Below are 25,736 nucleotides of genomic sequence, written 5' to 3'. Positions count from 1 at the left end.
CAAAAGGGGGTTGTTGGCACCAAGTGATATTCCAAAAAGCTATCAAATACTAGGGCTTATGAGTTTAAATTTAATGAGCAGCTACGTTGGTCATGATTCATTAAAAAAAATTTTTGCCAAACAATTTGATACTTATAAGAACCTGGAAAATGTACAACAGACACATGAGAAGCCAAATTGAAGCTATTTGCAGCTAAATTTTCTAATAAAACCACCCAGTAATTTGCTCAGAGAATTAAGATTAGCATGCTAAATGGGATTAAGAAATGTTCATAACAGCATTGGAGAGGAACATTTTCCCACCAAACAGGTAGACAATAATCAATTATCGCTTATTAGAGAGGAAACTTTCCTGGCCAAAAATGTTTTACTGGTACACGAGGCATTGCAGATTTGTCAAAAGACTCCTTGCTAATTCTATACTATTGGTAAGGATGCGCTATTTTTCCTAGCAAAACACCTTGACTATTTGCTAGGAACTACTGGTTTTTGTGGGGAGTTTTTAACTTTAGTGGTGAGGAAAGCTTTTCTCGCCATAGTATTTGAATCAGATTGGCGAGGAGGTCAACCCTTGCTATTGATCTGTTTCATTAGCGAGAAAAGCAGCAGCATCCTCTCTAATAACTTTTAGCGACGAGCATCTAGCAAGAAACTTGACGAGGAAGCATTTTTCTCGCTGAAATTAATTGGCGAGGAAGTCAAAACTTTTGGCATGGACTTTTGCTCCTCGCCAAATCCCTTTTTTGTTGCAGTGATATAGTATCCCTCTTTATATCTATCTTTACTAGATATAGACTTGTTCAAAGTTGTTGGTTCTTTTAATTTACATCTGGACACGCAAAAAAAAATAAAGAACTTCAAAGGAAGATTGGTACTAGAAGAAACTATCCGTTGCTGGTCCACAAGAATTGAAAAAAAAAAAAAATGAAAGCTTACAAAACACGCATACGTTATAGTTCTTATAACAAATCAATTAATTAAGAAGTCTTAGATATGAAATGTCAACAATACTAACTTGGTCCCCATATTAAAGTAAGATGAAATGTCAAATATGGAAAAAAAAAAGAAGCAACTCATAAAGTTGGACGAAGCAAGTTAACCTATCAGACTGATTTCTAAGCAAAACCCGAAATTGTAGAAGTCTAGTTCAAATTAATAGCTAAACCTAATTACTAGACGACGCCTTGGTAACCGTTAAAATCAATCATTGAGATTTAATATGAGGGGTTACAAAACTCATGCTTAGGAAATAAATGCAATGTAATTAATATAAATCCACTAGGAGCTGAACAAGTGAGGGAATTTTGGTGTCGGTCAGCTTTGAGAATTAGCTACTATAATTTACTGAATTGGAAGACAAATTAACATGTGGAGTTATTGATAAGTGATACTATTAAATATTTTTAAAATTTAAAGTATAGTTCGTAAAGTATAATGTATAAAGAATTTATTACATATTTTTATAGTTTAGTTGAAAAGTATGAATATTTTTTAAATATATGAACTACACAAGCTTTTGTTGTGTTATACTTTTAAATGTGTATTGTACAAGTGTAATAGAAGCATTTACTAACTAGGAAAATTCGTATAAATGAAGCATTTCCACCAAAAATCTTGAAGGAAGATAAAGTGAAAAAAAACATAAGAAGATCATCAATTGTAGTAGATGATCAAGTAGATTTATTTATTCAACATGACAACAACATAAGAAGAGCACTCGAACTGAGTACTCATTACATGCTTCCCCCGTTGATTCTACATCAATTCAAAGAGAAGCCGCACAAGTCTTTTACACATATAGGAAATCAACCATTAAAAGCAAACACAACATAACATATTAAGGTAATAATATAGGTGTCACGGATCCTGTGTCACGGCCTTATTTATTTAGGATTAATTTTTGACCTCATCTCCGGATGTAGCTTCAGGGGTCTCCTCAGCAGTTCGACAGCATCTTTGGCAATGTCCATGGTACCAGTGGCAGCAACCATGTCTGCAAGTCTCCTCAGCAGGTGGACAGCATCTTTGGCAATGTCCATGGTACCAGCGGCAGCAACCATGTCTGCAACGATGTTCAGGGGTCTCCTCAGCAGGTGGACAGCATCTTTGGCAATGTCCATGGTACCAGTGGCAGCAACCATGTCTGCAACGATCTTCAGGTGGACAGCATCTTTGGCAATGTCCATGGTACCAGCGGCAGCAACCATGTCTGCAACGATCTGCGGTTACGGTATCCTCATCTCCAGATGTGACTTCAGGGGTCTCCTCGGCAGTTCGACAGCATCTTTGGCAGTGTCCATGGTACCAGTGGCAGCAACCATGTCTGCAACGATCTTCGCTTTTGCTATCCTGATGAACCTCGCCTGAACTGGCATCGTGGACACCAGTGGTTTTCACGCTCTTCTGATCTGTTTCAAGACACAAGGAGACATAAATATTTGGAGCTTTATCTTAAGCTGCGAACGTTAGGTGACCGGCTAGGCTGAAAATTTGCAAGATATATGCAAAGAAAAGAATACTATGGATTAAACAAAACAGTCTAGGCATATAAGATGGTGCGACTTGGATATGAATTATTTTGCTTTATTTTTTTAAGTAAATATTTTATTTATTTTAAGAAAATTTTGGCAGAGTTTCCCCTTAAGAAAATTTTTTTCTTGAATTTGGATTTGTTGGCAGGGAGTTTCGTCCATTTATAAGGGGAATTATTTTGCTTTAAATTATAATTAGAAGCATTTAATTTGGTTTTCGACGTTAGTTTAATCTTTGGTGCGACACTATGGAACGTGTATCCTTACAGCAATACTATAAGGATGCATGAAAAATCAGATGTGCCACTAACCATTGATAGAAGCAACCCAAATTTACTTTTGCTAAACAATGAAAAAGATATTAGCACATTAATATGACTTGCATAAAAATTCACATTCCAATAATGAGTCTCCAAATCTCCATTCATTTAAGTATTTAGGTGCAGCCAAAAAAAAAAGGAAGAAAGGAAAAGAAAAAAAGGGACTAGGCACCTGCAGCTGTTGCATCAGAGGAAATGAGGTACACAAGTGCAAAAAGAACACCAATAAGAAAGAGCAAATTTTTTGAAGATGCCATTTGATCACAATCTCACTCAAAATGTAAATAATGTGCTAAATTATTGATGTCGAGTGATAAGTGCATTGAGTTGCAGCCCTATTTATAGGAACTAGGAGGGGAACGCCACGCCTTGCGTGGAATGAGTATTTTAGGGTTAATTTCAAATACCTTCCTTGAGGGTTTTCATAATTTCACTAGCACCCTTGTTATATCCAATAATGCAATGAGCTCCCTTCTGATGTTGATGGGACCTAATGTCAATATCATCAGGGACAAATTGACCATAATGCCCTCACTAAAATAGCTTTTTTAAACATTATCTTAGAAGCGCAATATAATCTTCCAATCTTGCCAAGATGCCATCAAAACCTGGTGCCAAAATTTAACAACTTTGCTAAAAGTAATTTCTCTGTTGGTTGGTGAGCCTTGGAGAAGAGCTTTAGGAGCTGAACTTTAAGCTCCGAAAATCTTTAATTGGGTGAAGGAAGCTTGCTGCCAAAAGTGCGTTATTAGCTATATTCCTTGACGTCTATAAAAGGTAAACGGTGGAAATTTTTTTAATTTAATGGTATGGTACCATGACTAAACTCGTGAAGTTGATAAGATGAACATTCTGGCCATAAGATATGTTTAAAATGTAGCCAGTAGACATGACGAGTCATTTGAGGTCCACACCATGATATCTTGATGTTATATGAGCAATTTACGATGGATAATGCCATGCATTATTGTTCTTTCTATTATGTGAAAATGGATGAAATATACATAGCTGGTGAATTAAGTAGGCTGTATCGATTTTGATATGTAAGTACGACTTTCTGATTGGTTGCTCATTTTTTGTCTTCTAGGACAAATCTCCCAAAATAAGTTTATATGGTCTTTCATTGCTGAATCACGAACATTCCTATAGTAAAAATTTAGTCTTAAATCAGGTTGAACTAATTATGGAGGGAAAATTTTAGATACTAAGCGACTGATTCACTCCTCATTTTGTCATGTGTAGTCCCAAAAGGAAAAAAAAAAGGCTTAAGTGGCTAATTAGTTTGTTAATAAAGACCATATAAGATCACCTCCAAAAGTAAGCTGTTGTATTATCTCTTTGTTGAGTTTTTATCATGAACATTTTTTAGGGAAATTAATCTTCAATTAGCTTGGACTACATTGTCTTAAATTAGTTAAGTTTTTGCAGTAGAAAAAAGAAATATGCTGTAGTATAAATTCAATTATCTAGTAATTAGATTACTTTTTTCGATGCCTTTATCTATTTACCACTAATTGAAATCCACCGTGAATGTTGAACAACTAAGATGGGAACTGTGTTCATGACATTATTGTGCGTTAATTTTTTTTTAGTTGCTGTGTGATCGATGAATTTCTATAACTGTATAGGGTTGATCGAAATAATAATTCACTTGGAGTACTTCAGGGTCAAACATATAGGAATGAGTTAATTTTTTCTACTTTAATTATTCTAATAAAAATAATAAAATTTAAATTTAGAGGGTTTTTAGTCACTAATTAAGAAATTAAATAAGTAATCAAATCAAATAAGATATAGGTGAGAAAACAATTAGCAAAAGACTAGAGTTTCAAATTTTGATTCATAATTGGAATCATTATCCAATTATTTTCAATTACATGTCAAAGACGTATCACGTAAAAGTATTTTAATTATCTCTCGATACATCTAAATTGTGTCTAATGAAATCTCACATTGCTCTCAAGATCATAGGTATTTAATTAAACCCTTTAAGATTTTAGGTGATATGATTATGCCATACAAATCCTAACCCACATTCATAATTAGGTTAAGTAAGTTTATTTATCTAATATATGGTTGTATATCGCTTCTCAATTCAATACAAACCCTAAAAGCATATCTATAGTGGCCAAACATAAATATGTAATAAAGGCAAGATAGATAAATCAAAGAAAAAATTGAATAATTTATCTAGAACAAATAATCAAATCTCCTTCACAAAATCTTAAGTCTAGCTATAAATTAGTTCAACATATTCATAGATAAATCCAAGAATTCAAATGAAAGACAAAATAAGAAGTTAAAAGTAAAGAAAACTTCTCAATTTTTCCCTACTCCAATCTCCATCTTGAACTTTCTCTTTGATTCTTCAACACTTCCTTTGTGATCTCTCAAGAAAAGAAGATATAAAAAGGATGAACTAATGTAAGCTAAATGCTTTCTAACCTAAAAATATCCTAGAATGTCCTATTTATAGTCTCTCAAAGTTGCATCCGAAATGTGGTAGGAATAGGTCTTGAAAACTTACCAAAAATCGAGTTTGAATGGGTTTTCCAATAAAGTTCGGCCCGAAGACCGGCTCTAACTCTGGCCGCAAACTTGTTATGCTCAAAAATCAGAGTAAATTCTTAAATTGTGATAGAAAAAAAAGTTGTTTTACAAGGGGGGTAATTTTTGAAGCTAATTCTAGGATTATGGTCTTCACATTTGTGAAACGCTAGTTCAAAGACTTCACATTTCACAAATGCGAGGTCAGTGTTTCAAGAAAAAAGAGAAAGGTTTTGAGAAAAAGTAAAAAACAACAAAGGTCGTATATGCCACCTCGCATTTCTCGAATGCGAGCTGAGGTACCTCGCATTTCTCGAATGCGAGGTACTCAATCTGAAAAAAAGGCAGAGCTCATAATTACGGCATTCTAATCTGTCTCCTAACCTGCAGAAATTGGAGCTCACTCTCTCCATCCAGCTCACTCTCTCTTCTCTTTTGCTGAGCTAGACACCAGTCCAAGCTTCCAGGATCGGCAGATGAAATCCCTCACATCTTTCTCGTTGGAAGCTCTGCGCCATTGTAGAGCTTGGACCCCTGTTCGGAACCTATTTCTGTGAAGCTAGCCAGCTGCGCCTCTCTCTCCCCTCCCAATTTGCCACTTGTACTACCTCAACAGGACTCCCCAATCAATTTTGTGTCCCATTTGCACTGCACATTTTCTTTTCACTTGGCAAATGGCTTTCAAATTCGTGGCTATGCTCTGTTGCTCAGAAACAGGATAAGAGGTCAGGCCTACGTACTGTTTACAAATGCGAGGTCTGTTTTTTTTTTTTTTTTTTTTGGATTTCGTTGGTTACAAATTCAAGAGACTTCGCATTCAGCAAATGCGAGCTGAGGGAGCTCGCATTTGCTGAATGCGAAGACCTCTTGGACGGAATCCCATACTCAAAATGCCCCCTTTGTAGAATTTTTTTAAAATTCATCATAATTTTAGAAATTTCTTTAGAAATCATTGGAACTGGAAGAAGTCCTCACAAAGTCCCTTTCAACGTTTCTTCTTCTTTTGTTGCGTTTTTTATTCATCCCCTCCTCAATTGCGTGCTTTTCCCGCAAAAACCAAAATATACTTAAATTAGGCAACTTCCATTCTAATTATAGCTCAAATAAAACCATTCATTGACAATTAATAAATATAAATTACTATAATTTGTAGCTTATCACTGTGCTTCACGGCTTCGGAATATTTCACTGCTCTGCAAAATGGTCTATTCAATTTGTTCATTCCCCAAGACTTTTATGCTATTTCCATTCAAAAGCAATAGCATAATTAGCAATGGTCATGTGACACTAACGATCAGAGACTTAAGAAGAGCTCTGTTGTGCTGTTGCCTCCAATCACATGGAAAGCGTCCAAAATTAAAGTTTAGAGTAAGAGAATAGAAAAGTGATTCAAGTTCGAAGGTACGAAGTAAAATTTGTTACAATATTTCTTTTAGGGTCTATAAGGGTAAATGTGGAACAAAATGTGATGACACCATTTCTTGTCAATTTATTCCATTTCTTTTACTGATATGGGCTGAATTGGTTACTACATTAGTTAAAGTAAGAATGGTCAGCGTAATATTGAAAATAAGAGGGATACTGAAATTGTCCAAAACTTCAGCCAAGGTTTATGAAATTATCCAATAGTTTAAGTAGCTGTTCCTGTTGCTTGTACAAGAGTGAATCTTCTCTGTTATCTTGAACGAGCTAAGAATATTCGTCGAATTCCACACTTTATTATTGACTAATGAAGCGTCCACGTCTCAAGTCTCCGGACGCCGGAATAAAGAATTTATTGTCCTTATACAAGTTACAGCCTTTCTTGACTGCTAAAGTTGATAGTTCAGCTAATGATCATTAAGAATTATAATATAATGTGGCTATTGTTCAATCTCTGGATACTGGATAGGATATCAATCTCCTTTTTATTGTTTTTTGTTTGTTTGTTTTTTTTTCAGGTAAGATAGACGTTCCTTTGAATATTATCATTTAAATTTTTTTTTTTTGTATTGAGTGAATTGGACTGCCCTTATTTTTGAAAACCAAAGTTGTCCTACCACATGGAATCAACTTCACATCTAAAATCACTCAGTATTGCTTATTCATAGATGCGAGTAGGTCTTCGATACAATAAAAGAGTGACTGAAAAGATCCCTTGTCTTGAGATGTAGTACTCGTTGCAAGCTAGTCAGATTTTTCCAATTTCTTGTTTGAATATATGAAAAATTCTAGCTTGCGGTTCTCGTCAATTCTTCAAATCAACTCCAAATTCATTAATATATTTGTGTTTATGGAACATTTTGTTGAGCAGCTAGTGAGATTGAAGGATGGTTTCAAGAAATTCATATATTTGGGATATATTTTGAAATTTATCGTACATTTACCTTGAAGATCAGAAGAAAATTGAGGCAGAATTGAATTATTACTAAGAATGGTGAAGGGACTTAGCATTAAGCTAAATCTAGAATAAAGGCTAATTTATTTTGAGGTGGATATTGAAGCAGCTGACATCAAATGGATCTTGCTGCTTAAGTCTTTATCTTAAAGTACTTAATTTAGCAATGCTCTCCATTTTAGCAATGTACTTAATTTACCTTAATTTAGCCTATGGCGTGCTTTATACGCAGCATTTGTGATCTTCCTAAAACTAAAACATTAAAGGATGAAAAATAATCATACAGATTACTAAAAGTATTTTGATTACTATACTTAAGCTATTATATTTAAGGATATTGATGGTGCATTGACAATCTAATCTAATCTAATACTATATAAAAGCGTTGATGGCTGCTCAGGGAAACAAATTGTCAACCAAGGGTACTTAGATTTCAATAGAGGGAGATGATGACAAACCAAAGGAATAAATCTTCGAACAGGACCTAGCATTGACCACAAGGTGCCCATTTTTTTTTAACTTATTATTATTATTTTTTTTTTGGTTTTGACGATTGCTTAGTGAAAAGTTTAGAAATTAGAGATTTTGAATTCAAATTCCTCTTCAACCCCTATACTGCTTAAATTCCATCCTTCCTTTATTTGAAAAAATTTAAGACAAAAAAACTAAGATTTAAAAAAGTTTACCATTATCAAGATTCTGAACTGCTCTGCTTTCAGGACTTCTAAACATAAATATACCTAGCTTCTAGTAAGTTATTTGTCACCATCCAAGCCCATGGTTGGCCCAAATAATTTTTGTATCGAAATTCACTGTCCCAAAATGGTTATTCCAAATAACTAGTAACTTATGAGACCAAATCTTATATAATATCAATCCTTTTCCTCTCCCACTTCCAACGTGGGACAAGGGGTGTGGCGACCCCACTTCCCCCTAAGGCGAACCAAAGGGTTGGCGGGCCGCCTGCCCAACTCTCGCCAGGACTCACGCACGCATACTAACCCAAATCCTTTCGAATAATAACCTAATCTATTACAAAACAAATTTTCCCGAATATTATCATCCCTAAAACCACATTAACTTCAGAGATAGCTATGATAAAAATAACCAGTCGAGGCCTTAAACGACCTACGTGCTAAAACCGGAGTATAAGTCGTACCCATCAAAATAGATAAATACATAAATCCATAATACAACTTACAAGCCAAGTAATCAAATTAGGGTTTACACATTTTCCAGTTTCAAGTGGCAATCCAAAAAGGAAAATACACTATCCCAAAGAACACATTACAGCCCACAAAATAAGTTATAGAATTCAAATACAGTCCAAAAGAAAAACTTAAGTAGCATCCAACTCTCAGTTTCCAGAACCTGTTAAGGAAAACAATAAACGTGGGGTGAGCTAAAGCTCAGTGGTGCCCCAAAACATGCAATCACATAATTTCAAACAGCGATTAATAACTGCACAAATTTAAACAGTTAGAAAAGCGTATAACAGCACAAGGTAGGATACGTGGGCTCTCAGGAGCCATTTTTCCTCGCTTGATCACCAATTATCGTAGTTGACCCTCCGTCAACTCTCACTACTTATGGTCCATGTAGATCCACTTATTTTAATCCTAACCCGTCACCGTTCATACTTCTGCTTCGGGCCCGACGCAGTATACTCGAGATATACCCGTATAAAATTTAGTCGAGGGATTCATCCAATGACGTGATTGCAATCAGATACACGCGTCGAGGAATTCACCAAACAACGTGATTGCAATCAGATACACGCGTCGAGGGATTCACCCAAGTGACTTTTGTAGTTAGATTCACGCGTCGAGGGATTCACCCAACGACGTAACTACATTTAGATTCATGGTAGTTAGATTCACGCGTCGAGGGATTCACCCAACGACGTAACTACATTTAGAATCAAGGATTCAGAAGGAAAATGTTTTGGCACAAGTCACCACTCGAACGGCTAGTGCGATAAAGTACACACAGCTCACTTCGATGGATCAGAAACCAATTTTTTTCAACTTATCACATAACAAGTCAAGGAAGCACTTTAAACGATTAGGCATAGAACAAGCAGGGACACTCACCCAGAGTGAAGTTTAGATATCAAGTTGGGAATCGAATTCCGCGTCCTCGCAGTATCCTAAAAACCAAATTTTGAAACTATAAGTTTCAACTCAGTCTTTAAGCTTATAGATATAGAGGTATATCTAATATACTACTAGTTCACTTTCCCTTAGAAAAATCAAGAATCTCCATAGGTTGAATCTTGATGAAAGTAGAAGAATTGTTTCCTTTAGTTTTTCCTTGGAATACTTTTCTTAAAGAAAATACTATTATTATTTTCTTAAAATAAGTCGGCAAGCTATTTAATATCGAGGCTAAGAGTATACCTTGAGAAAAAGTTCTTTTGAGTGGTGGTGCTTGCAAAATTTATTGCTAAGGCTTCAAGATAAGGTTTCTTATACAAACGTTGCTAAAGCTGTTTTGCTAAAAGAAAATAATGTCTCTCTTGCCGAGCGAGTTTCTATACATATAGCTAAGGTGATCAAGACTCACCCTTTAAAACTTTTCCTTAGTTACAACTAGCCTTAAACGATTTATAAAGAAGGAAGGAAATTGAAACAAACTAAGGTTTTAAGTCTTGGAGAGTTATTTTTCCCAAATAAATAAGGCTAGTCTAACTTAAGGGTTAAAAGTCATGTTACCCAAGTTTTTAAGTAAAAAAATATATATATAATATTAGACACTATGTTTAGTCGTACTATGCTAAAATTGTACCGTTCAAGACTTAGAGCAAAATGTTTTTCAATTACTTAGTCACGCGTTTACTTGGAGTCACAAGGTTGATACAACTTCTCACATTTTCGATTCCAATCCAAAAATCACATTTTCTCAATATTGCACAATTAGAACTTAAACCGTAATAACACTAGGGCTCGTTAATTCATAGCCCTGTGCTTCAACAATTTATATCAACTCACAGTTTTACAAAATAGTAGCGCAGATGTCTAAACAATTTCAGCAATTCAGTTATCCATTCAGGGTGGGAATTCATAGAGCCCACCTTCAATAAATTTTCAATAAATCAACCAAGGCTTCATCAATCATTAGCACTTGGTTTCAGAAATCCCATCATAAGCAATTAAAAATAAAAGTAAAGCCTCCAAGACATTCCAGCAATTAACTTTCGTCACCCTGTAGTACTTATACAATCATTCAAATGGCCAAGGGCTTCATCAATCATTAGCCCTTGACAAAATCAATTATTTCCAACCACAATTTAATCAAGAATTTAAACCACAAGTAGGCTAAAATCTCAATCCAAAACCCAATTTCTGTTTCACAAGGAAACAGGACATTCATGCATAACAGTCCACTTTAAAAATTCACAGACAGCAGTACACATGGAGGAAAAATACAAAATTTCTACAGGACAAAGGCCTGTGATTCTAGTTTCAAACGCCACTGACAGCGCCTTAAACGGATTTTCCTACACCAAGATATCAACCTTTTATTGAGACTGGTCAGGGCATCCGAAAATCTGAAATTTCCATTTTTCACTTGTGAAAATTCCTTTTTCTCTTTTAACACCAAAATGTTTTTAACTAACTAATTAGCCGCAAGCAGAACCTAATTAACTTGTGATTAAGTAACTAGTTATGGTTATAAGCTTATATAACAACATTAAACCAAATCAGGCTACATTAATCAAGAAACCTCTCGGCAAAAATTTCAAGCCAAAACAGAATTTTTTTCTCAACTCTTGATTTCATCATCCAACTACACAATCAACCCATACAACCTCTGATATGGCTTCATTCACTAGCAATTAACTTATTTAGTTCAGAAATTACCTCAGCTAATAGCTAAACCCTCACACGAATTTTCCAGAAATGTCTTCCCTCACTCTCGGCCAAGTTCAGACGTGGTCCTGGTTTGAGTTGCGGCTGGAATTGGGTTGCGGATGAAGGTGAGATGGTGTAGCTTCCTGCAGATTCTCCTTCCTGGCTTTGCTCTACTCACGGCAGGACCAAAAATTTCCAGCAGCTCTCTCACTCTCTCGGATGCTCTCGGACAAGGCAGGGAAGAAATGAGGTTTTGTTGTGAATCAAAAATGAAAGAGTAGAGTGGTTGGTATCGTGGTATTTGGAGTGCAATGGATTGCGGATTTGGCTTGTGCAGAGAAAGAGTCGGCTGAAATGGTTGTGAGATGTAGTGTGAATTTGATCAAGTGGTTTTGTGGTGCCGCGGTTTACGAAAGGTTTGCGTATCGAATTGGTTAAAATGTAATTGGTCGAAGTTGCGGTGATGGGAATTTTGTCATAGGGGTCGTTTGGTTTCGCATGGAATTGTAAGGGTCTTTTAGTCTTTTCACTTTGTTTCCTAATCTCAACTTAATTTCTAAGATTTATCCTCAAGAGTGATTTGAACGCCTAATAACCCCCCAATATACTTAACCATTTTTATCGAATAAATATCGATTAAACTTAAATATTAAGGTTCCTAACATTATTTAGCGATTAACTTAATTATCCGCATCTCCAATTATTTATTCTCAAAAATTAAAGTTATCCTACACAAAATTTATCGATTTAGTAATATAAAGTCAAGTGAAATAATAATTTCATACAAGTGCGACAATTTGCCCATAAAATTATTTTTACGCACTTATTATAAAAATAAAGAAAGATAAAGATATATTTATCGAATTTTCATGCCTTAAGTATGTTTAGTATAGGAATATCATATTTATCTAAAATTCATTTATTTTTATCTTAACGCGGAAATTCCTATTAACATTTAACATTAGCAACTAATTGGAATTAATCATAGGAACTTAAATAATTTATTTAAAGATAGTAAATCTATCGATTCCATTATCATTACTTTAGCATAAAGGAATTAAGTATTCTAACATTTTATGTTAAGGCGAAAAATTAATCTAACACTAAAGATTTTTAATTTAGTCTAGCAAAACCAAGAAATTTCATAACTTAGGAAAATTATATTATTTTTCTCATAAACCTATTTTTACGTACTTAATTGCGAACAAGTAAAGGTAATACTAGAAATTATTAAGGAATAAAAAATGCAAATGAAATATGCACTGGCTTATATATCTATTTTCAGGGTTCTCACATCCTCCCCTCCTTAAAAATGAAATTTTGTCCTCAAAATTCTCACCTTCTTGCATTTTTGGGCAACCGGCAATTGGGTGCTCGCTACTTCCGCACCTCAGGCACCTTTCCTTGTTTCCTCCAGCATCCGTCCTCAGTATGGCCAGTTTTCCCACAAACTCACAAGTTGCCTGGGAAAGTGGTCTCACGACCTCCTTGTGCGAGGCGTTCCTAGGTTGACCTCTTCCATTTGGTCCTCCGTTAGCTCCATTATTTCTTTCTCCGGCACTTCTGGTACCGGCTCCTCTCGCTAGAGCGCTTCGTGGTGCTCCATGACTATTTACTCCACCCGTTCCTCGACCCACTTTGGCCGGTGGAGCATTTGCATAAGTCGGCTCCCGACCGCTGCTAGGTGCAAGTCTTTTCTTGGCCTGGAAAGTTTTTACTTGAGCTCTGGCAACTTCAACCCTTTGAGCTCTCTCTACAGCATCAGCAAATGTGTCTATTCGAATAGCAGCTAATCCCTCCTGAATTTCCACGTTCAGTCCCTGCACAAACCTCCTTACACGCCTTTGTTCCGTAGCTACCAATTCCGGAGCATAACGGGACAATTTCGTGAATTGAATCTCATATTCGGCGACACTCATCGCCCCCTGCCTACACTTGATGAAATCATCCTCTCTTTTCTCTTGGATGAGAGGAGGAAGAAATTTGGCGTTGAATTCCCTAGTGAAGTTCGCCCAAGTCCTGAGAGTATGGTTCCTATCCCAATTAACCCTAACTAGGTTCCACCAGGAACGAGCAGCTCTCTCAAACTGGAATGCTGCGAAAGTCACTTGCCTCTCTTCCGGATAATTTAGGGCGGCAAAAATATCAGAGATCCTCTCCCACCAACCTTCGGCTACCTCAGGTTCTGGCCCTCCGTAGAACTTAGGAGGTCCAAACTTCAGGAATCTCTCTAATGCCCGATCCTCAGAATCGATTGGGCCTCCTTGCTGATGCACCGCTCCATGAGCTTGGTGCTCAGTCATGCGCTCTAACACATCAGTTATTCTATTGATTGCGGTGGCCACGGAATCTCCGGCCACGTTTCCCTGATCATGGTCTGGGTTGACCTCAGGTTCCCTATCACCACTACCCTCGGGGTGTTGCCTAGTTGGTCTCCCACGTCCTCTACCTCTAACTTGGAGATCCATAGCCTAGTTATGCCTATTATTGGAAAATAAGGCATTTAGGCAAGAATAGAAACATTTATTATATTATTATCCTTTCTGTAAGTAAAATCAATATGAAAATTGAGAAAAAGGAGAGTTAATTAGTCATGTAACTTATTCAACTATATCATGTATTCAAATCACTCAAATCACAGTATTCCTATCTTATTTTTATTCGATTCATATATATATATTACACTATTCTAAGATATTTCTAAATTCTCAAAAAAAAAAAATTTTTTTTCAACATTATAACAAAGTAGACGCGTAATCATCAAATTTCATACACACAATATGAGTCACGTTGCATACCAATTTCATACAACTTCAAGAGCCAAACAATTCACGAATACATTCAATATTTTCATACATAACTCAAATTTCAATCTTTATAAGCATGAAAGAAGACAATACAACATTACACAAATTATTGTAACCACATAGCTAATAGCTCAACCCTTAGTTTAGATTCAACTTAACCTTAGTGGATTGTAGACCTACCACGTCTAATATTAAATCTAATAACATGATCATTACTTAAGTACATCAATAGCTCTTAAGTATTCTAAATGATCTCAAACATTTCATACATTGGCTTTTCTAATAACCTAACAACTAGTTATCCTTATCCTGTTGGACATTAGCCCCAAATAATCCTCCAATAAAACTTAAGAAGCCACAATGTCATCAAGAACTCACCTCACATGGCAAATTCACCTCAAAACAGAATTGGCACTAATCTTCAAGGTCTCACTATTGGCTCTTCACCATTAACTTTCAAAAGCTAGACTTGGTCCTTTCATTTCATTTTTCCAAAATTAATCGTGCTTTCTAGTCACGTCATAATGCAGTATACTGGATTCGTTTCAATTGCAAATACTCCATTAAATGTAATATTTCGTATTCGGGTACAAGAATCCGAAAATAAGATGATTCACAACTCAAGCTGGCCAGTCCCAAGCATGAATCACCTAAATTTGAGATTCCTACCCAACATACATATCTAATATCCCCAACTATAGACTTTTGTTCCACACTTAACAAGCCAATCCCCACAGTCCGAGAATCTTTTCCCGGTTTGAGCTCGATAAGAGCTCTGATACCACCTGTGACGACCCCACTTCCCCCTAAGGCGAACCAAAGGGTTGGCGGGCCGCCTGCCCAACTCTCGCCAGGACTCACGCACGCATACTAACCCAAATCCTTTCGAATAATAACCTAATCTATTACAAAACAAATTTTCCCGAATATTATCATCCCTAAAACCACATTAACTTCAGAGATAGCTATGATAAAAATAACCAGTCGAGGCCTTAAACGACCTACGTGCTAAAACCGGAGTATAAGTCGTACCCATCAAAATAGATAAATACATAAATCCATAATACAACTTACAAGCCAAGTAATCAAATTAGGGTTTACACATTTTCCAGTTTCAAGTGGCAATCCAAAAAGGAAAATACACTATCCCAAAGAACACATTACAGCCCACAAAATAAGTTATAGAATTCAAATACAGTCCAAAAGAAAAACTTAAGTAGCATCCAACTCTCAGTTTCCAGAACCTGTTAAGGAAAACAATAAACGTGGGGTGAGCTAAAGCTCAGTGGTGCCCCAAAACATGCAATCACATAATTTCAAACAGCGATTAATAACTGCACAAATTTAAACAGTTAGAAAAGCGTATAACAGCACAAGGTAGGATACGTGGGCTCTCAGGAGCCATTTTTCCTCGCTTGATCACCAATTATCGTAGTTGACCCTCCGTCAACTCTCACTACTTATGGTCCATGTAGATCCACTTATTTTAATCCTAACCCGTCACCGTTCATACTTCTGCTTCGGGCCCGACGCAGTATACTCGAGATATACCCGTATAAAATTTAGTCGAGGGATTCATCCAATGACGTGATTGCAATCAGATACACGCGTCGAGGAATTCACCAAACAACGTGATTGCAATCAGATACACGCGTCGAGGGATTCACCCAAGTGACTTTTGTAGTTAGATTCACGCGTCGAGGGATTCACCCAACGACGTAACTACATTTAGATTCATGGTAGTTAGATTCACGCGTCGAGGGATTCACCCAACGACGTAACTACATTTAGAATCAAGGATTCAGAAGGAAAATGTTTTGGCACAAGTCACCACTCGAACGGCTAGTGCGATAAAGTACACACAGCTCACTTCGATGGATCAGAAACCAATTTTTTTCAACTTATCACATAACAAGTCAAGGAAGCACTTTAAACGATTAGGCATAGAACAAGCAGGGACACTCACCCAGAGTGAAGTTTAGATATCAAGTTGGGAATCGAATTCCGCGTCCTCGCAGTATCCTAAAAACCAAATTTTGAAACTATAAGTTTCAACTCAGTCTTTAAGCTTATAGATATAGAGGTATATCTAATATACTACTAGTTCACTTTCCCTTAGAAAAATCAAGAATCTCCATAGGTTGAATCTTGATGAAAGTAGAAGAATTGTTTCCTTTAGTTTTTCCTTGGAATACTTTTCTTAAAGAAAATACTATTATTATTTTCTTAAAATAAGTCGGCAAGCTATTTAATATCGAGGCTAAGAGTATACCTTGAGAAAAAGTTCTTTTGAGTGGTGGTGCTTGCAAAATTTATTGCTAAGGCTTCAAGATAAGGTTTCTTATACAAACGTTGCTAAAGCTGTTTTGCTAAAAGAAAATAATGTCTCTCTTGCCGAGCGAGTTTCTATACATATAGCTAAGGTGATCAAGACTCACCCTTTAAAACTTTTCCTTAGTTACAACTAGCCTTAAACGATTTATAAAGAAGGAAGGAAATTGAAACAAACTAAGGTTTTAAGTCTTGGAGAGTTATTTTTCCCAAATAAATAAGGCTAGTCTAACTTAAGGGTTAAAAGTCATGTTGCCCAAGTTTTTAAGTAAAAAAATATATATATAATATTAGACACTATGTTTAGTCGTACTATGCTAAAATTGTACCGTTCAAGACTTAGAGCAAAATGTTTTTCAATTACTTAGTCACGCGTTTACTTGGAGTCACAAGGTTGATACAACTTCTCACATTTTCGATTCCAATCCAAAAATCACATTTTCTCAATATTGCACAATTAGAACTTAAACCGTAATAACACTAGGGCTCGTTAATTCATAGCCCTGTGCTTCAACAATTTATATCAACTCACAGTTTTACAAAATAGTAGCGCAGATGTCTAAACAATTTCAGCAATTCAGTTATCCATTCAGGGTGGGAATTCATAGAGCCCACCTTCAATAAATTTTCAATAAATCAACCAAGGCTTCATCAATCATTAGCACTTGGTTTCAGAAATCCCATCATAAGCAATTAAAAATAAAAGTAAAGCCTCCAAGACATTCCAGCAATTAACTTTCGTCACCCTGTAGTACTTATACAATCATTCAAATGGCCAAGGGCTTCATCAATCATTAGCCCTTGACAAAATCAATTATTTCCAACCACAATTTAATCAAGAATTTAAACCACAAGTAGGCTAAAATCTCAATCCAAAACCCAATTTCTGTTTCACAAGGAAACAGGACATTCATGCATAACAGTCCACTTTAAAAATTCACAGACAGCAGTACACATGGAGGAAAAATACAAAATTTCTACAGGACAAAGGCCTGTGATTCTAGTTTCAAACGCCACTGACAGCGCCTTAAACGGATTTTCCTACACCAAGATATCAACCTTTTATTGAGACTGGTCAGGGCATCCGAAAATCTGAAATTTCCATTTTTCACTTGTGAAAATTCCTTTTTCTCTTTTAACACCAAAATGTTTTTAACTAACTAATTAGCCGCAAGCAGAACCTAATTAACTTGTGATTAAGTAACTAGTTATGGTTATAAGCTTATATAACAACATTAAACCAAATCAGGCTACATTAATCAAGAAACCTCTCGGCAAAAATTTCAAGCCAAAACAGAATTTTTTTCTCAACTCTTGATTTCATCATCCAACTACACAATCAACCCATACAACCTCTGATATGGCTTCATTCACTAGCAATTAACTTATTTAGTTCAGAAATTACCTCAGCTAATAGCTAAACCCTCACACGAATTTTCCAGAAATGTCTTCCCTCACTCTCGGCCAAGTTCAGACGTGGTCCTGGTTTGAGTTGCGGCTGGAATTGGGTTGCGGATGAAGGTGAGATGGTGTAGCTTCCTGCAGATTCTCCTTCCTGGCTTTGCTCTACTCACGGCAGGACCAAAAATTTCCAGCAGCTCTCTCACTCTCTCGGATGCTCTCGGACAAGGCAGGGAAGAAATGAGGTTTTGTTGTGAATCAAAAATGAAAGAGTAGAGTGGTTGGTATCGTGGTATTTGGAGTGCAATGGATTGCGGATTTGGCTTGTGCAGAGAAAGAGTCGGCTGAAATGGTTGTGAGATGTAGTGTGAATTTGATCAAGTGGTTTTGTGGTGCCGCGGTTTACGAAAGGTTTGCGTATCGAATTGGTTAAAATGTAATTGGTCGAAGTTGCGGTGATGGGAATTTTGTCATAGGGGTCGTTTGGTTTCGCATGGAATTGTAAGGGTCTTTTAGTCTTTTCACTTTGTTTCCTAATCTCAACTTAATTTCTAAGATTTATCCTCAAGAGTGATTTGAACGCCTAATAACCCCCCAATATACTTAACCATTTTTATCGAATAAATATCGATTAAACTTAAATATTAAGGTTCCTAACATTATTTAGCGATTAACTTAATTATCCGCATCTCCAATTATTTATTCTCAAAAATTAAAGTTATCCTACACAAAATTTATCGATTTAGTAATATAAAGTCAAGTGAAATAATAATTTCATACAAGTGCGACAATTTGCCCATAAAATTATTTTTACGCACTTATTATAAAAATAAAGAAAGATAAAGATATATTTATCGAATTTTCATGCCTTAAGTATGTTTAGTATAGGAATATCATATTTATCTAAAATTCATTTATTTTTATCTTAACGCGGAAATTCCTATTAACATTTAACATTAGCAACTAATTGGAATTAATCATAGGAACTTAAATAATTTATTTAAAGATAGTAAATCTATCGATTCCATTATCATTACTTTAGCATAAAGGAATTAAGTATTCTAACATTTTATGTTAAGGCGAAAAATTAATCTAACACTAAAGATTTTTAATTTAGTCTAGCAAAACCAAGAAATTTCATAACTTAGGAAAATTATATTATTTTTCTCATAAACCTATTTTTACGTACTTAATTGCGAACAAGTAAAGGTAATACTAGAAATTATTAAGGAATAAAAAATGCAAATGAAATATGCACTGGCTTATATATCTATTTTCAGGGTTCTCACAAGGGGTATCACATTATTACTTACTAACTTATTTTCTTTTTCCTAAACGTGAAAATTATATCCCAAAACCTACAAAATATCAAACTTATACAATTAATTTCACAATCTGTATTTGTTGTGTAAGTGCGTACAACTATTAGAGGTAATATCTATACTATACCATGGAGTTGAAACTGATAATTGAAGATGCCCTAAATCAGTAGAATGTAAAAATGCTGAATTTGCCTAGAGGCTGACAGGTTGTCAAGCCTGTGCAATAATAAAAACCTGCTTAACTAAAGTTAATTTTTGTAAATAGTGGTAAACATGGTCGAATCCACATGGATTGGGTATAACTGTTTCTTTTCAAATTCACAGTAACCAGGGGGTGTTTTTGTGCAGAAGATGACAAACAAAGAAAATCTAAGAAGCTACTAAAAATTAAATAACAATTTACTAAAATCAAATGAGTGATAATTAAGAATCTAGCCAAGAAATAACTTCAGCAATGGTTCACCTAATTGATCATCGATGCAAAGCTAATTCCAATTATTTACTAATAAATAGGTTATAACTATCAAACAAGCGATGACAGTTAATCCCTCCTTACTGTGTCGGTGATTAAGGTACGCCCGTTAATCACTGCCCTAATGGGAAAATAATCTTAGGTACGCCCGTAAGATTTAATTCCCTAATTGCCTTACATTTAGAGGAGCCATATTCTAATCAAATAACACACTACCAGGGTTATCTTATATTAGCCCGCGTATTTCCTTGACACAAAGCCAATCATGTCAGTTGTCACTATATCAAGGCAATTAAACAATTACGGATTTAATGCTCTAATTGACAATAGATTACCAAATTAACTAATTATCTGGATCCAAGACAATCAATTAATTAAATAACTATAAGTACTGAAATAAAAGAATATGCGAATACCAATAAATAAAAGAAAAAATAAAATAATTTTTTTTCCAACAAACGATACCAATTTTATATATATTAACATTTGAAATTACAAGAGTTAATTACAAAACAGGGTAACTACCCCCATATCTTTCCTAACTAGTTCTGATAACCAAGATGGGAATGATCCCTCCCATTCAAAAAATAAAATTAAATCGATCTCACAATTTTTAGGCGAATCAAAGCTTCCGTTGTTCCTTGACTAGACAAAGGGATTTAACTCATCCCTTGTCTACTCCTACGGAAGAGCAACTAAAGACGAAAAGAAAAGTCAAAGGCTAAGCTCCCCTCCTTTGACATGCGTAGGAAAGAAAAATATAAAAAAGAGATCCCAGCGAACAGTTAAAGAAAACAACTCTTAGTTGCTCCTGCCATGCGCAGGAGGAGTCCTACTCAAAAGCATCCGTTTCCCATTCCTATCTAATTGCAATCCTCTCTAATGCCTAACTATTGTGCGGTGGCCCCTACCAGCAAAAAGGAAGCCCTGCCTTCATCCATGCCTTTGCAGTAATTACTAAAATGGGGATAAGTTTTCCTTTTTCAAAAATACCCCTGGGATAAGTTCTATTATTTGGATTCCTCTTTTGTCAAATCGGCACTTGTTATCATATTTTCGTTCTACTCCCTGAAATAAATGCAAAATACTAAAAGTGAGTAGAATCTAATAATTAATCCACATTGAGTCAGGTAATAGGGAAAATTAATAATAAAATAAACAATGAAATTGCAACCTATCAATTCCCCCACACCGAAACCATACTTGCCCTCAAGCATAGGAATAGCAATTGAACATCAAAGTTTGACAATGGCTATTGCTCTAACTACCGCACTGCCAAAATACCAAGAAAAAAAATTTATCAAGCATCACGGGTCATGATCAAAGAAAAATCACCCCGGTTAACTTCCCAACCACCAACTCCTCCAATTTAAAGCAAACTATTCTAAGAAAAAGGAATGGCTGTTCACATTTATCAGCAATTGGTCCAACTATTAACCAAAATCTCAACATTAAACCCATAAAACGGCAAGCTGACTTTCGTCACATTTGGCACAACCTTCACTTTTTTTTTTTAATTATCACACTTTTCTAGTTTCTCTCTTTTTTTCTTCTTTTGAGAATAGCAAAAGACTTAGTCTCTAGCCATTAGAACCTTTTGACGCGAACTCCAACATTTGTCAGATGAAGGAGCCCTGTTATTCAGCTCCTATCGCTAGGTGACCACGTACTCATAGAAATCACTACCTTTTGACGCGAGAATCGATACTTTTAGTGAAAATCCCTGGTTACTCAGTAGTAACAATTAGAGGAGTATAGTTACTCTTATTAACAACCAAATAACACAAAAACTCAATATAACACAAAAACCAAAAGAAAATTTGCATCAGCTAGTCTCATTTTCAAACATGGAGAACTAAGATTAATAACTGGACCAATTCACATGAAAAATGCCAACAATCATTCCTTATACCTAGAAAAGTTAACCAGAAATTAGAAAAGTCAAGCAATTACTGATATTCACCAGAGAGATATTCCTGAACTCAACCACATTAACTTGATACCCTTTTATTACTAAAACTCGGCAATAGCAGAATTAGAAACAACAATCCAGCATCAAAACTTGGTATTCATATAAGGACTGACCACTAGAAAAAAGAAAAGAAAATAAACGAAAGATGGACAAAAAAACAAACTAAAAATAAAGCAAAAGCCCCTAGAAACTAAAAACAAAAATACTAGCGCTACAACGATCCCCCCCACACCTAATTCACACATTGCCCTCAATGTGACAATGTAAAAGCAGAAGGAAGGAGAAGGGAACAGTACTTTCCTGAAGTCATCAAAACATGGGACCCGCATGGTGCATACGTGCTGCCAAATTTTGCGCCATGTTATGCAAGTTGATGTCAACGTAGGTCACTCGAGTCTCCAGTCTCTCAACTGTCATCCGGAGTTGGAGTCAGTCGTCGGCCCCTGGGGTGGGAGAAGGTGGAGTAGTTCTAGGTGTCCTAAACCTAAAGGAGGATCGTGGCTTCACCATGGGTAGCAGTTATCACTCCAAACAACAAGAGACTACAGGTGCCAACAAATAATGGAAGCAGGCAATTCAAAGCAATAACAAATAAAAAGCCAGCTCAATGAACAAAATACACAATTCAATCACCCACAGGTTATACAAATACTCCAACACGTATAGCAAATGCAATAGATAAGCACTTGTGGTCCCAATTCAGTCAGATGTAGAAACAAAGCAGTCCAAATGTGCAACAACTGCTCCAAAGACTTGAGTAATTAAAATTGATGGGCAAATTACCCCAAGCAAGTCAATTAGACACAACAGATCACCAAAAACAAAGGAAGGGGCACAGTAGCCCCTCAATTCAACAAACAAGCACAGAAAAATACCCAACTAACGGCACTTCATGGGGCACAAGACAGAAACTAACAAAACAGAACTCAAGTGATACCCACAGGGACCCCAACAGAGCAGTGAATTCAACCAATTTGAGCAACTGAAACTCAACAAATGTCACCAAGTGCACAGTCAATTACCCAATTCAAACGACCAAAATTAGCAATGGAGCCAAGCAACAGGCTATTCCAGCAACCACCGTTTAGAATTCGAGAAACAATTCAAGTACTAAAACTCAAAAGTCAAATAGGCAGTCAAGCACATAGGATTAAGAAATTTAAAGCAACACCGCAACCAGTACCACTGGTGTACACACAGGGAGGAGTTAAATCAAACGGACAAGCCAAGAAACTGACGCCACTAAATTCTAGCAGAGGAGTCCTTTAGTGAGGCCAATAAGGAAACCCAGCAAAGGTTATTCAAAACAGGCAGGTAATAGGTGTAATGGTACCTCCACCGTGGTGATAGAGAGAAGGAGAGAGAGAGAGACGTGGCCGTGGGTAGAGAGTGGGTATGGCGAAGGCGGCGACTGGTGGTGCACAGGGGCTGTTGCAGAGAAGTGGGAGCGAGCTGGTGGCGGCTTGGGCAGGTGGCTGAGCTCAAAAGCAGCGTGGCTGTCTGGCTACGGCTGTACGCAGCGTGTGGCCGAGAGGCAGAGTGAGGGAAAAAGGAGGGGCAGCGGTGTAGCTGGAGCTACTGCAGTGGTAGGCACGATCGTGAGGTGGAGCTCGGGGCTGGACAGCGGCGGCGTTGGTGAAGTTAAACTGGTGGCACGCGGCCTGGTCTTGAGCGGGTGTCGTCGAGGTGGGTCGGACTGGAGGGGCGGCGCGCGAATCGGGGTGAGCTGGCGGAGGTTCGTGGCTACGCAAGGTGGAGTGATGCGTTGGTGGTGTGAAGGTGGTGGACGGCGAGACGCGCCGGTTGCTAGGGATGTCGGGCGAAGAAGAAAGCAAAAGGGGAAAAGGGAAAGCAGCGGGGAAGAAGGAAGAAAGAAAAGAAAGAAAGAAAGAAAGAAAGAAAGAAAAGAAGGAAAGAAAGAAGAAAAGAAGAAAAAAAAGACATAGAAAAGAAAGAGAAATTATTTTTTTTTGGTTAAAAATTTGTACTTTGAAAATCTAATCTATGGTGAAACAAAATTTTTTTAAAATTAATTTTTATTTATTCTTTTTTTTGAAATTTTTTTGTTTCATTATTATTGGCAAATTTTATTTCTGAAATTCAAAAGTAGAGATTAACAGAAAATCAATAACCGTTCTTGAGTTTTTTGAATACTTACCTTTCCTGCGAACATGACGTGGGCACGTCATGAGGGCAAGGAATAAGGAGCTCTCCAGGTGACTTGATGCGGGCACGTCATGAGGATAAGAACCCTTCTGACCGTGAGTTCTCCATACGATTTGGCGCGGGCGCGTCAAGTCGGAGAGACACCTACGAATTATCAAAAACGAAAATTGAAACCATAAATTAGTCAAATCTAAGGACGAACATATTTAAACTAATAAAATAAATGAACAAATAACTAAGAGAAATTAGGTTGCCTCCCAATGAGCGCTTTTCTTTAACGTCTTTAGCTAGACATTATCATGTTTTATTCATGGAGGATAAAATTTTGTGGCTCATCTTAATGCTTCATCATCAATATAGTCCTGATAATCCTCGTAAATAGAATAATTCTCGAGCACACGAGTTACGGGCTTCCATGGACTAGTAAATGGCGCCAAACAAGTCAACGATAATTTGCATTCTCCATTCACTCGCCCCTCACGTGCATTTATTGGTCCAAGATATCTTGCCATCGCTACTCTTAATTTATTCCTATCATTGAATTCAAAATTTTCTAGTATAATAAAGTCAATTTCATTAACAGGAATTGAAAAATAAGAGTCAGGAGAATATTGATTAAGGATTGGAGGAGATGTCACCGCATTTGGAGATTATTCACTGGATTCATTCACTTGGACGAGTTGATACTGGGGCCACATTTCTTGCACTTCAGCTTCCTTTTCAACTGCATCTTTAGATCCGTTTCCGTGAAACTCTTGCAGTTCCATGTCATTTGGCCGGATAATTGCACTCTCATCTTCTTCAAGGTTGATATTGATTTGTGAGGGTAATTCTTCAAGGTGAGAAGCTAATCGCGTTATCCTGAATGTCAATAGATGTATTTGATCTGCCATCCCGGATATCAATAGTTGCACTTGATCCGCCATCGCTTGTGTCTCTTGCTGAGTTCGATATGTATTAGCGGCTAGTAATTCAATCATTTTTTCAAGAGACATACCTGACACGGATGATGGTTGTTGAGACTCTTGCTGTTGAAAATTCATTGGTCCGGTCACATAATTAAAATTGAAATTTTTTCACCATCCTTGATCATACCTGTTTGAATAAGGATCATACCACGTTTGAAATCGAGGTGAAAAATCTCTAAAAGTATCTGTTGGAACACTTAGGTAATCTTGAAATACGAGGCATGTGTCGGTTGAATAAACTGAGGCAAAATAAGTTTCATAATTTGCAGCAGCCAATTCATCATTAGGAAAAACACATGTCTCATAACCCCAATCAGGAATAAAGTCCAGTCTATCATCAAAATACGGAATGTTAGCGGTCATAAACTATATAAAAAATAAGAGAAAAATAAATAAAAAATCAAAAAAAGATGAACTCAAAAAGAAACAAATTAATCTGACACCAGTCCCCGACAACGGCGCCAAAAATTGACAGGTTGTCAGGCCTGTGTAATAATAAAAACTTGTTCAACTAAAGTTATTTTTTGTAAATAGTGGTAAGCATGGTCAAATCCACATGGATTGGGTATAACTGTTTCTTTTCAAATTCACAGTAACCGGGGGGTGTTTTTGTGCAGAAGATGACAAACAAAGAAAATCTAAGAAGCTACTAAAAATTAAATAACAAT

The 25,736-nt window shown here is 36.4% G+C and overlaps 2 long non-coding RNA genes across 2 annotated transcripts; both read right to left on the bottom strand.

Annotated features, from left to right (window-relative positions):
* Positions 1 to 8,984: 8,984 nt before the first annotated feature.
* LOC113768528 lies at positions 8,985 to 12,206 on the bottom strand. Its single transcript, XR_003468085.1, has 2 exons — positions 11,639 to 12,206; positions 8,985 to 9,146 (listed from the first exon to the last, which is right to left on the bottom strand). It is a non-coding gene; the product is annotated as an uncharacterized LOC113768528 (long non-coding RNA).
* A 3,312-nt stretch (positions 12,207 to 15,518) lies between these two features.
* Positions 15,519 to 18,740, bottom strand: LOC113768526. The gene is made up of 2 exons (XR_003468082.1): positions 18,173 to 18,740; positions 15,519 to 15,680 (listed from the first exon to the last, which is right to left on the bottom strand). It is a non-coding gene; the product is annotated as an uncharacterized LOC113768526 (long non-coding RNA).
* Positions 18,741 to 25,736: the final 6,996 nt, after the last annotated feature.

The sequence above is a fragment of the Coffea eugenioides genome, chromosome 4, assembly GCF_003713205.1.
Source record: "Coffea eugenioides isolate CCC68of chromosome 4, Ceug_1.0, whole genome shotgun sequence".
NCBI lineage: Eukaryota > Viridiplantae > Streptophyta > Magnoliopsida > Gentianales > Rubiaceae > Coffea > Coffea eugenioides.
This window is presented reverse-complemented; position numbering and strand designations above follow the sequence as displayed.